This window comes from Agelaius phoeniceus, chromosome 17, assembly GCF_051311805.1.
Source record: "Agelaius phoeniceus isolate bAgePho1 chromosome 17, bAgePho1.hap1, whole genome shotgun sequence".
Classification (NCBI taxonomy): Eukaryota; Metazoa; Chordata; class Aves; order Passeriformes; family Icteridae; genus Agelaius; species Agelaius phoeniceus.
In genome coordinates this window covers 15,123,534-15,139,739 of record NC_135281.1, presented here as the reverse complement: position 1 = coordinate 15,139,739, position 16,206 = coordinate 15,123,534, and the positions used below count along the sequence as shown (strand labels likewise).

At 50.3% G+C, this 16,206-nt stretch overlaps 1 long non-coding RNA gene across 2 annotated transcripts; it reads left to right on the top strand.

Annotated features, from left to right (window-relative positions):
- Window positions 1-5,424: 5,424 nt before the first annotated feature.
- LOC143695398 (uncharacterized) lies at window positions 5,425-15,897 on the top strand. 2 transcript variants are annotated; one of them, XR_013184538.1, is made up of 4 exons: window positions 5,425-6,141; window positions 7,446-7,516; window positions 7,932-8,015; window positions 14,486-15,897. It is a non-coding gene; the product is annotated as an uncharacterized LOC143695398 (long non-coding RNA). The 2 variants fall into 2 exon arrangements; XR_013184537.1 differs by lacking the exon at window positions 7,446-7,516.
- Window positions 15,898-16,206: the final 309 nt, after the last annotated feature.

The window sequence follows — 16,206 nt, the reverse complement described above, 5'->3', positions numbered from 1 at the left end:
TTTGGAAATGGTTTCCCTTCCTGGGGCTGTGTCCCTTTCCCTGCCTGCTGCAGTGGTGCTGCCTGCTGTGATTGCTTGGTTGGAGGCAGGACAGGCTCTCTTCTGGTCTTTTTGCTGTATCAGGCTCATCTTGGATCCCTGTCATCCCAGCAATCCAATGTACTCTGTATATAAACTCGGAATATATATGGAAAATGTCTGACTCTGAAGCACATGGACTTTGTGTGGTTTGGACACAGGATGGCTTGGGATAAATAACATTTATGTTCTCTACAGGAAGATATTTTTAGTATTTTATTAATGTCTTTGTCAATCAAAGTTTAAAAGTTATTTTTGTAGGAAAACCATCCTATGCTAAATGTTTGAAGCTTTCACAGTAAGTAATAGTGTGCATATTGCTACTGCTATTTAAAAACTAATTGCTAAGGTTTATTGGAGAACTGTGAATATTAAAGGCCAGATTTGTCCTGTCTCATACCATGCAAGTCTCATTAAATCTGTGATCAGAATCTGATCCAATAAAGAAACTTTTCTCCACTGATCCTCAGCACACCTTTTAAGCCAATTAGCTTGGCTGAGTGTTCTGATTTGATCTTAAACAGGAACATGTTCTTAGAAAAAGATTTATTGCATCCATTTGAATCAATACTGCTGTTAAAAGAACACTGGGAAAGAAAAGCACAAATGTTATATGAGGTAAATCAGTGAAACAGGACAGTAAATTTAATAGAAAAATGCAGGAATGAGAATTGACAGTCCCAGTCTCAGCCAGGGCCTGGGTTTGGTGCAGACATGGAGAGTTTGAGGATTAACCAGAACAGCTGAAAGCCTCCTGCAGGACACAGAGCACAGCAGAGGCTGGGAGCAGGCAGGGAGTGAGGGGAAGGAATCTGGCAGCTCCTGAGCCTTGGAGAGCTCGGTGTGTGCTGTGTGTGCTGTTTGTGCTCTGTGTGTGTGTGTGCTCTGTGTGTGTGTGTGTGCTGTGTGTGCTGTGTGTGTGTGCTGTGTGTGTGTGTGTGTGTGCTCTGTGTGTGTGTGTGTGTGTGCTGTGTGTGTGTGTGTGCTCTGTGTGTGTGTGTGCTGTGTGTGTGTGCTGTGTGTGTGTGTGTGCTGCTGTGTGTGTGTGCTCTGTGTGTGTGTGTGTGTGTGTGCTGTGTGTGTGCTCTGTGTGCTGCTCTGTGTGTGTGTGTGCTGTGTGTGTGTGTGTGTGTGTGTGCTGCTGTGTGTGTGTGCTGTGTGTGTGTGCTGTGTGTGTGCTCTGTGTGTATGTGCTGTGTGTGTGTGCTGTGTGTGTGTGCTCTGTGTGTATGTGCTGTGTGTGTGTGCTGTGTGTGTGCTCTGTGTGTGTGCTCTGTGTGCTGCTCTGTGTGTGCTGTGTGTTTGTGTGCTGTGTGTGTGCTCTGTGTGTGTGCTGTGTGTGTGTGTGTGTGCTGTGTGTGTGTGTGCTCTGTGTGTGTGCTGCTGTGTGTGCTGTGTGTGCTGTGTGTGTGTGTGTGTGTGTGTGCTCTGTGTGTGTGCTCTGTGTGTGTGCTGTGTGTGTGTGTGCTGTGTGTATGTGCTGTGTGTGTGTGTGTGTGTGTGTGCTGTGTGTGTGTGCTGTGTGTGTGTGTGTGCTCTGTGTGTGTGCTGTGTGTGTGCTCTGTGTGTGCTGCTCTGTGTGTGTGCTCTGTGTGTGTGTGTGCTGTGTGTGTGTGTGCTCTGTGTGTGTGCTGTGTGAATTGCTCTGTGTGTGCTGCTCTGTGTGTGTGCTCTGTGTGTGCTGTGTGTGTGCTCTGTGTGCTGCTCTGTGTGTGCTGCTCTGTGTGTGCTGCTCTGTGTGTGTGTGCTGTGTGTGTGCTCTGTGTGTGTGCTGTGTGTGTGCTCTGTGTGCTGCTCTGTGTGTGCTGCTCTGTGCCCCAAACCCTGCTCAGGTGTGAGATCAGAGCTCCCCTGGCAGGCAGGCTCCCCTGCCCCGGCTCCTGGGCCACAGGTGCCAGTCCCTGGTGCCTGGCACTGCCCTTGCTGCCAGCCCTGGGCAGGTGTGGCCTCACCTGGCTGCACCACCCAAACTCACTGCTGGCTGCACACCTCCCATGGGAAACACCTCGGGGATCATCGAGTCCAGCCAGACCTGAGGAGCAGGAGAGGAAGGGAAAACAGGAGGGGAGGAAGGGAAAACAGGAAGGGAAGAAGGGAAAACAGGAGGGGAAGAAGGGAAAACAGGAGGGGAGGAAGGGAAAACAGGAAGGAAGGGAAGAAGGGAAAACAGGAGGGGAAGAAGGGAAAACAGGAGGGGAAGAAGGGAAAACAGGAGGGAAGGGAGGAATAGCACAGCCAGGAGAGCAGCAGGCAGCCCAGGTGTGCTCTCACAGGGCTCCAGCCCAAAAGAGAGGTCTGGCAGTGGTTTGGTGGTGCCAGGCTGGGCACCATGGCTCTGCTGGCAGGCAGGTTGTCCCATGGGGCTGTGACATTGTCCTGCTCCTGTGAAATGTCCCTAATAAGTGGGAGCAGCACGTGGAGCTGTCTGAGCTGTGGGTGAAAAGCCTCATCTCCGAGCAGGGAGCTGCTGCTGGTGTTATTGTTAACAGTTTCCTGCCAGAGTGATCCTTTCCCTCAGGTGTCACCCACAGCCCCATGTTTGCCCTGTCCAGCTCTCCTCCCTGGAGTCGTGTCCCCCTCAGGCACCCAGGGCACCCCAAGGGGAGGCTTTGGCACCCCAGATCTGCTGAGACTTTGGGCAGAGCCCGTGGAGCCCTGGCCACCCCAAGTTCCACACCACACTCAAGCCCAGATGGTCTCTGGATTCCAAACAGAGACAGCTGGCAGTCTTTGACTTCCAGACATCAAACAGCCTTGTGTTTGCTCGGATTTCCCCTCCAGCTAATCAGTTAATTGGAGTTAAGTACTCTGAGACGTTAGACATCCCTCTCCTCCTGATGAAGAGGCGCTGCCAGCCGGGCTCCAGGGTCCAGCAGCTCCTGCCCTCCAACGTGCCTGGAATGGCAAGCTCAGGAGACACAGACAGGACAGGGGCAGGGCCTGCAGCCTGGCACAGAGCAGCTGGGATCAGATTAGGAAGGAATTGTCCCCAGGAGGGTGGGCAGGCCCTGGCACAGGTGCCCAGAGCAGCTGGGGCTGCCCCTGCATCCCTGGCAGTGCCCAAGGCCAGGCTGGACACTGGGGCTGGAGCACCTGGGACATGGGAGGTGTCCCTGCCATGGGTGATGTCCAATTGCCCTCCAGCCCAGCCACTGTGTGCTCCTGCTCTGTGCCATGGCCTGAAATGCTCTGCAGCTCCCTCTGAGGCTGCCGTTATTTTTTTATGAAGGCCAAATTAATTCAGAAATATGAAAAGAATGGAAACAGGCACCAATATGCCAATTTATGCATTTAGCTCTCCCCCCAGCATTTTTGATTTTCCTCTCCTTCTCCTTTCCTCCATCCCCTTGAGCAACTCAGGATGGCTGTGTTTCAGTAAGAGCTCAAACGCCTGTGAGTTCCTCCAGAGCAGCCTCATAAATTCTCATCCTGCTCTTCCCAGATGCACAACTGGTTTTTAAGTGCAGTATAGAGGTTTATCCTCATTTAACCACTCATCTCTCCATTTTTGATCTCTGCAGGCTGAGATTTCAATAGTAAACAATATTATAAACCTTAGTTTTTATGAGCTTTCACAAGCCCCAAACATTTGCTGCCTTACCATTGCACAGAGATCCTAGACCTTGCTGAAAATCAGCTCCTATAAGCCAAGAAAGTTGCTCAACGAGTTCTTTCATAAAACTTTGTTTCTAGAATTCTGGGTTGGTTTTTTTCAGTTTGAATCCTGGTAGGATGTTTTAGGCAGCTGCATTTTAATCTTTAGCATTAATTAATTTGGTAAAGTATAAAGTAGCAGAAGCATAGATGACAATACTAATGAAAGTAATAAAACCAGATTAATGGCTAAATCCAAAGAAACAGAACGCTCTGTCTCCCTGCAGACATGGATATTAATGAGATTTCCTTTGTTTCTCTCCGAGGGTGGGCAGTTTCTCCCACCCCACAAATCTCTGCAAGTGCCAAAGTGTTTTGGTATTTTGTGCCTGGTTCCACTTAGAGCTGCAGGCAGAAACTGGTAAATACAGTGAAATATTGTTAGAAACAGGGGTTTCTGACCTGACAGTAAAAGTGACAAACCAATAGAATTAATAGAGCTTTTCTTTCTTGAGGTGACCAGAGAAGAGGAGGTGCTTTGCTCTTGGTGTCTATACCAAGTGAAGTTCTGAGATTGCTTTGCTTGGGTGGGAGACACAAAGTTTTCAGCATGTACCCGACTTATTCTGGAAATTTAAATACATAGAAATGGAAATTTAAATACATAGAAAAGAGGTGAATTAGGGAGATTCTGCCACACCAGCTGCTGGCCTGGTTATTTGCTCAAACAAATAGTGCCAAGTGTCTTGAGGAGAAATGGAACAGACTGGCGAGTGAGCAGTGCCTGTGAGCAGCTCCCATTTCCCTGAAATCTCTTTATGCTCGGTGCCCCCTCCCCTCCTGCATTTCCAGAGGCCAAACAGGGATAAATCACAGCTCTGGCACTGGTGGGGGATATCAGCACCTCAGCCTGCCTGCCCCTTGTCTGGGAGCAAGGGCTGAAAGGAGGAGAGGGTCAGTCATTGCCAGCCAAGACATTTCTCCTGGGGAGAGAAACTCCTCAATGTGTAAAAAACGTGTGGAATTTTTTATGTCATTAGTGCTTCAAGATACTGGTTTAAAGAAGCCTCAAACATTTTAACTTATTGAATGATTTCATTTTCTGTTTTACTTTTCTATCAAGTCCCTTCTACCAAGATGACTGGAGAACCTGTGGGTAATGAGGCAAGAAATATTGACAGCAAGGGCTGATCAATGGTGAGGGTGAGAACGTTTTTTCAAACAGTTTGAAGCTTTCTTAGTGCTACTTTAACTCAGACTTCTGAGAATCGCTGAGGCATAAAAAGTCTTTGTTAAAATTCATTACTTCTTTCCCTTTATTTAAAGAAGGAGAAATAAGAGACTGCTGATGAGTTGCATGGAAAGGTCAGAATTGACAGCAACTGTAAAGAAGAACAAAACAGCTTTAAAACCTCATCCCTTTCTGATGATAAATAAAGAGCATAATCTCAATTATTTTGCTCTTCTGAGGACCAGTTTCAAGTGAAGACTTTTTTATTACATGCAATTTCTTGTCTGAAAACAAAACAAGTTGGCAGGAAGAAGTGTCCTTCCCTTGGGTGCGCTTGGCCAGTGAATTCTGAGCAGGCAGGGCCATGGATTGTACCCCAGAGAGGGCTGGACCCTGCAGGAACAGCAGGATGTGCCTCTGTGTGTCCCATGGAATGAGGGGAACTCTCTGCTCTGCTCCAGCACAGCTCAGAGCCAGCTCAGGGGTTCTCTCACCTGCTGGCTGAGCTCTGGCCTGACTCTCTGGACCCACCAGCAAGAGAAGCCAGAAGCTCCACAAGTGACCATTTAAATTAGGCCTTTTTGGACCAAGGGAAGTTGTCCCCAAGGGAAAAACCCCTGCTGGTGCTGCAGGTGCAAACCTCATCTCCAAACAGCGAACCATGGAGAGGAGAGCAGGCACAAGGAAGGGCTGAGCTGGAACAGCAGCTGTGGCACTTGAGCCCGCAGTGCATGAGCTGCCAGCCTGTCCTTTGTCACCGGGGTGTGACTGGGACTGTGGCCTTTCAGCAGCAGCCCCGGGCTTCCCAGGGAATCCATCCCACCCCTGCGAGGGACGAGAGCACCAGGGCTCCAATGGAAATCCACATTTCATCCCAAAGCCCTGGGACCAAGAGCCTTCAGCACGCTCACATAAATCATGAGTGCAGTTATGAGCTGGCTGGATCGTTTCTAATGCACTGGATGTGTGTATTTAATCCTGGATGTGTGTATTTAATCCTGGATGTGTGCATTTAATCCTGGATGTGTGTATTTACTGACTGTGGAAGGGATGCCAAACGTCCCTGCTCAGTCCGAGGAGCTGCCTCTCCCTCTCCGATGCTTTCCATGCGCTGGGCAGGTGAGGAGACTTTCCCTAAGTTACAGAAGGAAAAGGCTCCCCTCTCGTGGCTGCGAGGGAAAACGGCATTTTCTGCACAAAACTGGGTTCTGCACTTCCCGAGCTGGGGAGAAATAGAAGTAAGTTACAGAATTCTAACTTATATTATATTCATATTATATTATATTCATTTTATATTTATATTTATATTTATATTTATATTTATATTTATATTTATATTTATATTTATATTTATATTTATACTATGTTATATAATATTATATATTATATAATATATATTATATATCATATATTATATATTATACATCATATATTATGTATCATATATTATATATTATTGTGGTGCTCCAGCCCAGCACAGAGCCTGCCAGCTGTGCTGCAGCAGGGGCTCAGCAGCCTCTGCCCTGTTTGCTTCAGGGAAAGGGAAATATTTGAAGGGAATTGACTGAAGTTATTTAAATGACAACTAAAAGTCATGATCTATATCAACAGTCAGAAACATTCGAGGTGAAGAGCAGATTTAAAGCTGTTTTGCATTTGCTCTTTTAAAATGCTTTCTTAGTAAATGTTGACTTTTATGTGTTGGATTTATTCTGCTCTATAAAGTCTGCTCTGGGAGAGGAGACCTGATAGATGAATGTTCAATCCATTCTGTAAATCAGGAGGCACCCATTCAGACGAGCAGGTTTTCTGGTTTTACTAGGTTAGAAATGCTGGAAAGCATCTGTTATTTACAGGACACCTGGTTTCACTTCCAGTTGGTGTGAAACTGCTTTTGAATAAAACCTGAAACTCAATTTAAAAGCTTTAAAAACAGCAGCTTGAAATTATTACTTAGAAGCTGTCTTGGAAAGCTTTGGCTGTATCGGGAAGAGAAGCTCACACAGGCACAAGTTCCAATTAAAATCAGGTTTTTATGGACCTAGGGAAGCCCAGGAAAGCCAAGTGCTTGTTCCTCATCTGTGTCTGTCAGAGGTTTGGAGCTCACAGACTCAGCCTCTCACCCCTCCTTGCTGTGGATAAATGGCAAAAAGAGGAGAAGTTTTCTTGCTTTTCCAGTTCCTTATTGGCTCCTCAGTGTTGAAGGACCTCTCATTGAGCACAGATGTACTGAAACTCAAATACACTGAATTTCCTTTTCTCCTGTTCCTGCTCCAAGTAAAGCTCATTTACTCATTTAACTGTTCAGCTTCTTGGAGCATTACTCCCTTGACTTCCTCTACAATATCAGCAGCAGTGATGCACTATTTGAGAATATAGAAATAGTTTATATAAAATTTAAAATGGCTGGTGTTTAATTTAGACCCCACTCTAAGCTGGTATTATTTCACATTTCCTCTTTAAATTTGCATATTCTTAAAACACAAACACATATCAAATAATCTGAAGGGTTTTTCTTAAATACGTATTTGATCTACTGCAGAGACACTTAAATTCCAGGAAATAATTTGATCCTTGGGATTTGATGCTGGACCTACAAGGAAATAGAAAAAGGTTTGGATTCAAGGCTATGATCTTGGACAACTCTCAAAAGGAAATACAGAAAAATGTGGTGTAGGAAAGAGGCAGCCTGAAATTAGAGCTGTTGTTAACACAAATAGAACAGATTTAGATTTTGGTTCTTACCCTCATGCTATTTTTATACTAAAAAGGGGAAGTATTTTATCTAATGAAAATCCAAATATAAACAATGCAGTTTTGATTTCTAGATTTTTCTATTGAGGAAAATGTATGATTTTCAAATAATTAAAATAATCAAAATTATTAATATTGTTATTATTACTATTGCTACTATTATTTAAGATGGGCTGTAATGGGCCCAATGCTTTGACACGCACAGTAGAACTGTTCATTTTTAATTATTACTTTGTGGAACTGAATCTTGTCATTTTTTCCTGATGTTGAGCAGATCTATTCAGAACACCTGAAAATGGGATGGAAATGGAATTGATCTCAGAGCCAGAGCAGGACCAGAGGAGCTCCCAACACTGGTGTGAGTACAATTTCTCAGAGCTGATGAAAATCTGGCTTTTCTCTGGTTTTGTGTCCTGTCCTTGGCCATGTCCTGCCCTTGGGCCCATCAATATCACTTTGATTATCACTGGGGCTGAGGCAGGGCCACCAGGGACCCGAGTGCTCCTCTGTGTTTGCCCACCAGAAAATCTTTTGGAGCTGGAAACACCCCCAGGTGTGTTTGCTGTGTTCAGCCCACGGGCACTGGGCACATCCCCAGCTCCCTGGGGCTTCTCAGGAGGTGCAGCCACAGCCCCAGGGCAGCCAGGGGTGGTTCCCTCTCCCCTGAATGACAAACACAGCCAGGATTGGGCACCTGCAGCCAGCCCAGGCACAGCCCCAGAGCAGGGTTTGTTTCCTCTCTCCTGAATGACAAACACAGCCAGGGAGGGCACCTGCAGCCAGCCCAGCCACAGCCCCAGAGCAGCCAGGGTTTGTTCTCTCCTGAATGACAAACACAGCCAGGGAGGGCACCTGCAGCCAGCCCAGGCACAGCCCCAGAGCAGGCAGGGGTGGTTCCCTCTCCTCTGAATGACAAACACAGCCAGGATTGGGCACCTGCAGCCAGCCCAGCCACAGCCCCAGAGCAGGGTTTGTTCTCTCTCTCCTGAATGACAAACACAGCCAGGATTGGGCACCTGCAGCCAGCCCAGGCACAGCCCCAGAGCAGGGTTTGTTTCCTCTCTCCTGAATGACAAACACAGCCAGAATTGGGCACCTACAGCCAGCCCAGGCACAGCCCCAGAGCAGGAAGGGTTTGTTCTCTCTCTCCTGAATGACAAACACAGCCAGGGATGGCACCTGCAGCCAGCCCAGGCACAGCCCCAGGGCAGCCAGGGTTTGTTCTCTCTCCCCTGAATGACAAACACAGCCAGGATTGGGCACCTGCAGCCAGCCCAGGCACAGCCCCAGCAGGGAAGGGCACCATGAGGGCTGGGAGCTGCTGTGCTCATCTCCTGCACCCTGAGTAGGATTCCAGCAGGAATTTCCCCATGGAAAGGGGGCTCAGGAAGTGGAACTGCCCAGGGAGGGCTGGGGTGCCCATCCCTGGAGGTCTCCAGGGAATTCCTGGGGGTGGCACTCAGAGCTCTGGGCTGGGGACAGGGTGGGGATGGGCACAGCTTGGAATGGGTGTTCTGGGAGGGCTGTTCCAACCCAAATGATTCTGTGATTCTGAGAGCTTTATTTGTTTAAGAAACAAGGTGCAGAAGTCTCAGATCCTCCCTGAAAGTGGAAACCAGCAGCCTTTGGGCATGGCAGAGGTTAGGGAGGGCTGGGTTCTTCCCTTCTGCCACAAACACCCTCCCCACCCACCCCTGCTGCTCAGCATCCCCCTCAAAAGCCCTTTTGGGAGTAAAAGGTGTATTTAAGCCATCCAGCTTGGAGATTTGGGTTTGCCCTTTAATGCTTAGTGAGAGGTGAAAGCTGTGCTGTGCTTGGTGCCTCATTGCTGTGCTCAGGGACACACGAGGTGTGACTGGGGCTCCTCGGGGTGAAATGAGCTGCAGAACACAAGCTGCTCTTCTGCTCTACTTTGAAGCAATAATTTATGATTCTAATTAGGCTCTGGTTTGCAAGAATGATGAATATTCACATTTTAAATAGCTGAGAAATATTAGAAATGTCTGACAGCTTTATTGGTGCCAGCTCTGAGGGCTGTGGGGGATGTTGTCCTCAAGGTGCTTTCTCAGCATCCCTTCTGCCCCATCCCTGGCGCTGCCCAAGGCCAGGCTGGACAGGCTTGAAGCAGCCTGGCACAGTGGATCTGTCCATGGAATGAGGTCCCTTCCAGCCTTTGAGCTCCTTCAAAAGGGCTGAGCCATCTCTGGAAAGCATTTTCTGTTGGCCAAAGCCCGTCCCAGGCTGGCTGGGGAAGGACAGCTCCGAGCTGATGCATTTTCCACCTAAGTGGATCAGACAGACCAAAGGGGAGCGTGAGGAAGTGTCATTATCCTGCTCCATGGGCTGGGAATGGCAGGCAGTTGCTCATTCAAAGTCACACAATAGATGTGTGGGTGCCAGATGCTGGAGATGCCAGAGATGGGATTGAAACCCAGATGTCCTGAGTGCCAGCTCAGCACTAAATTCGTGGTTAACCATCCTCAGATATCCAAGAACCTTCCTGATTCAGTCAGTACTTAGAACACTTTGCCTGCTGTGGGGATACCTCAGAGAACTCTACAGTTCCCAATGTAAAAGATGCTTTTGCTGTCCTCTTTATCTCCTTTAGATAATGGAGAGTTCATCCATCTACGAGGTAAGAGAAGAGCAAAAGAAAACTACAGAGACTTTTCAGAAGTTGCTGTTCCATTGTGACTGAAAGCACTTGCCAGTAACAGCTGAGAATTCTTTGTTAGGAGAAATAAATCTGGTCCCACTGATCCTGTAGTGATCTCAGGTACCCCTCTGTAATATTCTGTTCCTTGGTTTCCCTTCATTCTTTGATGCATTTTTAAACGTTGCAGATCATAAAAATCGTGTTGTTTTCAGATTGATAAAGCCCTTCCTTGCAGCAGAATAAATGGAGCCTCTCTGGTGGATACAATTGGTCTGATGCAGAGCAAAGGGACAGCTTAGGAAGGAGAGCACTACCTCCAGAAAACCCAGAAAGGAAAGGAGGGGAATGTGAGTTCCAAAGGCTGTAAGCTTTGGAGCATAAATTACAATGGAAGTTTATGGAGTCTTTTGGATTAAACCAAAAGCCAGCCCCATTAAACCAAATGGAGCATTCCTAATCTGACATGTTGACAAGGACAGCCCTGCCTCTTCCAAAAGGGAGTTTCAAATGAATCCAGATTTGTCTGATGTTCCCAACAGGGGCTGGGCTGCCTCCAAAGGAAGCGATCCAGGCCAAAAGTAAACAAGATGCACATGAAGCAGTTTGTGCCACAAGGAAAACTTCCAGGGAATATGCAGAGAGGAGCAGGGGAGCCAGCAGAACCCCAGCCCAAGATGTCTTTCCTGTCTCCTCCTTGTGTCCCCTTTCTGTTCCTCTGGGCAGTGTAAATCGGAGTTTCTGCCCCAGGAGATCCCTGCTCCTCCTGCTCCCTCTCCTCCCCTTTGTTTCCCCCAGCACTCAGCTCCAGGGGTGCTCAGAGGGAGCTGGCTCATGCTGGGAGCAAACCCAGCCTTTCCCAGCTGCTCCCACTGTGGCAGACACGTGTCACAGGCACTGCAAGAGCAGGACAAGCACCTTCTGCATTTGCATTTCATCCAGCTGGGACCAACCTTTTCATTTTCAGCAAGACCCTGGGAGAGCTGTCCTGGAGATTTGGGGTTGTTCAGCCTGGAGAGGAGCAGCTCTGGGGTCACCCAGTTGTGAGCTCCCAGTACCCACAAAATGATGGACAGGGACTCTTTACAAGGGCTGGAGTGACAGGACAGTATTTGGAACTCAGAAATCTCAGAAATCTGTTCCAGAGATGTGTGCTGCCTTCCATCCCTTTAACATTTAGATTTTGTGAGTGTCACACCAAACAACAGCAGTGCTGTTTGTCCCTGAGCTGTGTCATTTGCTGTCCCCAGTGATAACTGGATGATAATGGAATATTCTGGTGGAGTGTGACACTAGAAATAAATACTCTAAGAGAATTAAATGTGAAAAACAGGTTATTGGTGCCCCTTGCAAAGAGATAGCACAGGATATGGCTGCAGAATGGAAAGTGGAGACACTGCTCATAAAGCAGAAAAGAGACAATCAGTGATTTTATGTGTGTGTTCCCCACAGTCATGTTGACTTTAATGGCAGTTTTAGGTACTGCCAAGGAAGATTTTTTATCATATATTCCCAGATAGCTGTATTTATAGATCTCCATGTACATGAGTAGATAGATGTGTGTGCATTTGTGTATAAAACCCCACAAAACCACAGCTGCTTGTTCTGTCTGGTGGAGATTTATTCTGATAATATTACAGCTGCGTGTCCCAAGGGAATTTTGTTTGTTTGTGCTTTTTGTAGGTACTACAGAAGTAGCTGGAGTTGGGGATTCAAGCAGATGCTAAAATCCAAGGTTGGCCAGATCAGAACTTGGGCTTGAGAGGTGTGAAACAGAGAGAGGATCCTGCAGCAGCTCTGGGCAGGGATCCTGCTCTCTGCCTGCCTGGAGATGCCTTTTGACTTGCTCTCAGCAGGGAACTCACATTTGAGGCTTTGGCTGTGCTCCAGGGGATGTTGGGGCCAGCACGGACACTGGAGTCTCCCGTGCTTGAGGAACCAGCAGAGTCAGGGGCTCTGCACTGGAGGGGCTGCTTTGGAACGGTTCAGAGCAGGGGTGCAGGGGGATTTGGGGGGTGTCCCGGGACAGCAGGGCCCTGAGTGCCTGGGAGGGGCAGCTCCTGCTGGCCTGGGCCCTCTGCACAGCCCGGCTGGTGCTGGCCTGGGCACAGCTCATCGGCCTCTCCCTGGGGAGGATGGAGGGGTGGGGGTGACTCACAGCAGCTCTGAATCACCGGGGCTTCCCCGGCCTGGCCTGGCCTGGCCTGGCCTGGCCTGGGCTGGGCTGGGCTGGGCTCGGGGCCCTGCTCATCCAGGGTGGATGGGATCAGCCTGCAGCTGCCCCAGGAGCAGGGACAGCCTCCCCCCGGGGCTGGGAGAGCCCTCAGGGGAGCAGGGAAGGGAGCTCGGTCCTGCAGGACTCGTGGCTGTGGCTCCTGTGCCAGGCCAGGTCCCTGCAGGGGCTGGGAGCTGCTCTGCTCTCCTGGCATCACCCCCTGCTTCCACCCACCCCTGAAAACCATCTCTGGCCCAAACTGGAGCTGTGAGCTGTACCACATGCTCTAAATGAAGTGCTAATTAAATACTTGTACTTAATGTAGACAGCATTTCTTTGAGCAGGCTGTAATGCAGTGCAGATGTCCCAGTCCCTCAGAGAGCAGCCCAGAACAGCGAGCTCCTTGTGTCCCTGTGGGCTGGGGCTGAGCCCAGGGGCTGGGGCTGCACAGCCCCTGGCTGACCCAAACCCCCTCCCACAGGAACCCCAGCACTGGGAGTGCTGCAGGTGCTGCCATGGGGGTGCACACCTGGCCACGAGGGGAGGAGTGGGGCAGCTGCTGAGCCACAGGGGGCTCTGTGCCCTGCAGGGACCAGATGGGAGCTGCTGGTGCTGCAGGAGGCAGCTCTGTGCCCTAAAGGGACCGGGTGGGAGCTGCTGGTGCTGCAGGAAGGAGCTCTGTGCCCTAAAGGGACCGGGTGGGAGCTGCTGGTGCTGCAGGAGGCAGCTCTGTGCCCTAAAGGGACCAGGTGGGAGCTGCTGGTGCTGCAGGAGGGAGCTCTGTGCCCTAAAGGGACCAGGTGGGAGCTGCTGGTGCTGCAGGAGGGAGCTCTGTGCCCTAAAGGGACCAGGTGGGAGCTGCTGGTGCTGCAGGAGGCAGCTCTGTGCCCTGCAGGGACCAGGTGGGAGCTGCTGGTGCTGCAGGAGGCAGCTCTGTGCCCTAAAGGGACCGGGTGGGAGCTGCTGGTGCTGCAGGAGGGAGCTCTGAGTCCTGCAGGGACCAGGTGAGAGCTGCTGGTGCTGCAGGAAGGAGCTCTGTGCCCTAAAGGGACCAGGTGAGAGCTGCTGGTGCTGCAGGAGGGAGCTCTGTGCCCTAAAGGGACCAGGTGGGAGCTGCTGGTGCTGCAGGAGGCAGCTCTGTGCCCTAAAGGGACCAGGTGAGAGCTGCTGATGCTGCAGGAGGCAGCTCTGTGCCCTAAAGGGACCGGGTGGGAGCTGCTGGTGCTGCAGGAGGGAGCTCTGTGCCCTAAAGGGACCGGGTGGGAGCTGCTGGTGCTGCAGGAGGCAGCTCTGTGCCCTAAAGGGACCAGGTGAGAGCTGCTGGTGCTGCAGGAGGGAGCTCTGTGCCCTGCAGGGACCAGGTGAGAGCTGCTGGTGCTGCAGGAGGGAGCTCTGTGCCCTAAAGGGACCGGGTGGGAGCTGCTGGTGCTGCAGGAGGGAGCTCTGTGCCCTAAAGGGACCGGGTGGCTCCCGGCTGGGGCAGCCCCAGTGCAGACAGAGCTGCACAACAAAGGGAGCCCTTGGGTTCAGCACCAAAAGCCTTTCTGGCAGCAGGAGGAAGGCTGAAAGGCCAGCTCTGGAGTAGCTGGATGCTCTGCTGAGGTTCCTGCCCCTGCAGTCGTGCTGCTCCTTGTGTTCCAGGGTCAGCAGGTGCTGGGCTCAGGAGAGCCACCCTGCCCAGGCTCTGGGGTGTGCTGGGCCATGTGTGGGCAGTGTCCCAGCCCATTCCAGACTGCCCTGGGCTCCTGTGAGGGCTCTGCTGGGCTGCATCCAGCTCCAGCTCTGTCTGCAGGGCAGGGCTGGAGCAGAATGGGAGCCTTTGTGCAGAGCCAGGCCGGGCTCAGTGGGACACACACGGGGCTGTGTGTGCAGGGCTCCTGCAGGGATGGTGCTCACTGTGCACTCTTAGAGCAGAGGTTGTTATCATTTATTTATTGATGTATTTATTGTTGTTATTTAGTGAAGCCAGCGTGTTTCCCTGGTGGAGGAAGGACCAGCATGGACAGAGCTGCACTGGGACCCTGCCTCCAGTGCCCCAAGCCTGCAGGTGAGAGTGTAAGGAGCTTGAAAGCTGCTCCTGTAGCGATTCATGGACCATTTCCTCAGCTCTTTGAAGATGGTTCTGCAGGGCTGGGAGTGCTTTTCAGGGTTCTGTGCTCTCTTGGGAGAAAAAGGAGGTAGAAATGCAAGATGTTGTAGGAATGAGAGAAAGGGGGAAGAGAGAGCAGATGGTGAGGTGGAGAGCTCCCCTTAACCGAGTGTTGTACACTGAGGATGGGAATTCAATTGCCTGTTGCTATTTATTGTGACCACATCAAATTCAAAGTACTTGAGTATTTAACTCCCTGTGGATTCAGAGGTGAGTCATGAAGCAGAGCTGATCTTTTATCTTGGCCATGCTGGTGAGTGTTTCTTAGCAAGAGTCTGATTTCCACCTTCTCTGTTCTAATGGCATTGCCATTCTCAGATCATTTTGTTTTAGAGAAAAGGACAAAATGAGTAAAACTGATGCTGCTGAGGCTCTCTGCTATGGCAGGCTCACACCCTGCTGCAGGGATATTCTGAATTTTCACTCTCCAGACAGAGCTAATTCAGAGAGAGGGTTATCTCCTCACTCTGCTTCTGTGGACACTTCCAGGGGGATTCTCACTGCTGTTGGTGAGCAGGTCCCTGAGTCAGGCCTCATTTGGCACATCTTTGCCAAGAGACAAAGTGCCATTGGTGTGAAAGGCACATCCTGCAGCAGGGAGAGTTTGGGTGGGAGTGCAGGGGAGTGCTCCCAGTCCCAGGGCTAAGAACTTCCAAAAAAAAAACCAAAAAAAGAAGAATCCTGCAAAGCTCCAGTCTGCATGTGGAAGTGGATCTGATTTTCAATTTTCAAGTTCACTTCTCCTAATATTTCTGGGTAGGGCAAGCTGGAACGGGCTGAAATTTGTGCTGTAAATAGGATCATTCACAAGGGATGTACTTTGCCACAAAATCCTGTTCTGCCCAGGGGCCAGGCAGCCCCTCAGCCCTGGAACCATTTGTTGTGGTGCTGGGGTGCTTTTCTCTTCCCACAGAGGAAGAGTCACGTTTGAGAGAAGACAGATCCTTGTCCCAAGGATGATCTTGGAGCCAGGGGCCTCGAACAGAGGCTGCTTTTGGAGCAGGGATGTGGAGATTGTTAATGCTGGAGAGGGAACTGACTCATCACATCATCAATTCTGCTCCTCTGCCAGCACAGCACAAAACCTCCTTTATCATCTCCCTCTCTTCTTCAGTTCTCTTTTAGAGGAGTTTAGAGCTGCTCAGGGCTCCTCCTGCCCAGCCTGTGCCAGCTCTGTGCTGCTGGCTGCACCCTGGGGTGATGCAGCCCTGAGCAGGAGGAGAACTCTGCCCATCCTCAAAGACAAGGCAGGGGTGAATGTGAGCTCCTCACTCTGGGGTGATGCAGCCCTGAGCAGGAGAACTGCCCACCCTCAAGGACAAGGCAGGGGTGAATGTGAGCTCCTCACTCTGGGGTGATGGAGCCCCTCTGTGCAGGAGAACTCTGCCCATCCTCAGGACAAGTCAGGAGTGAAATTCATCTCCTCACCCTGGGGTGATGGAGCCCTGAGCAGGAGGGCTCTGCCCACCCTCAGCACAAGGCAGGAGTGAAATTCATCTCCTCACCCTGGGGTGATGGAGTCCCTCTGTGCA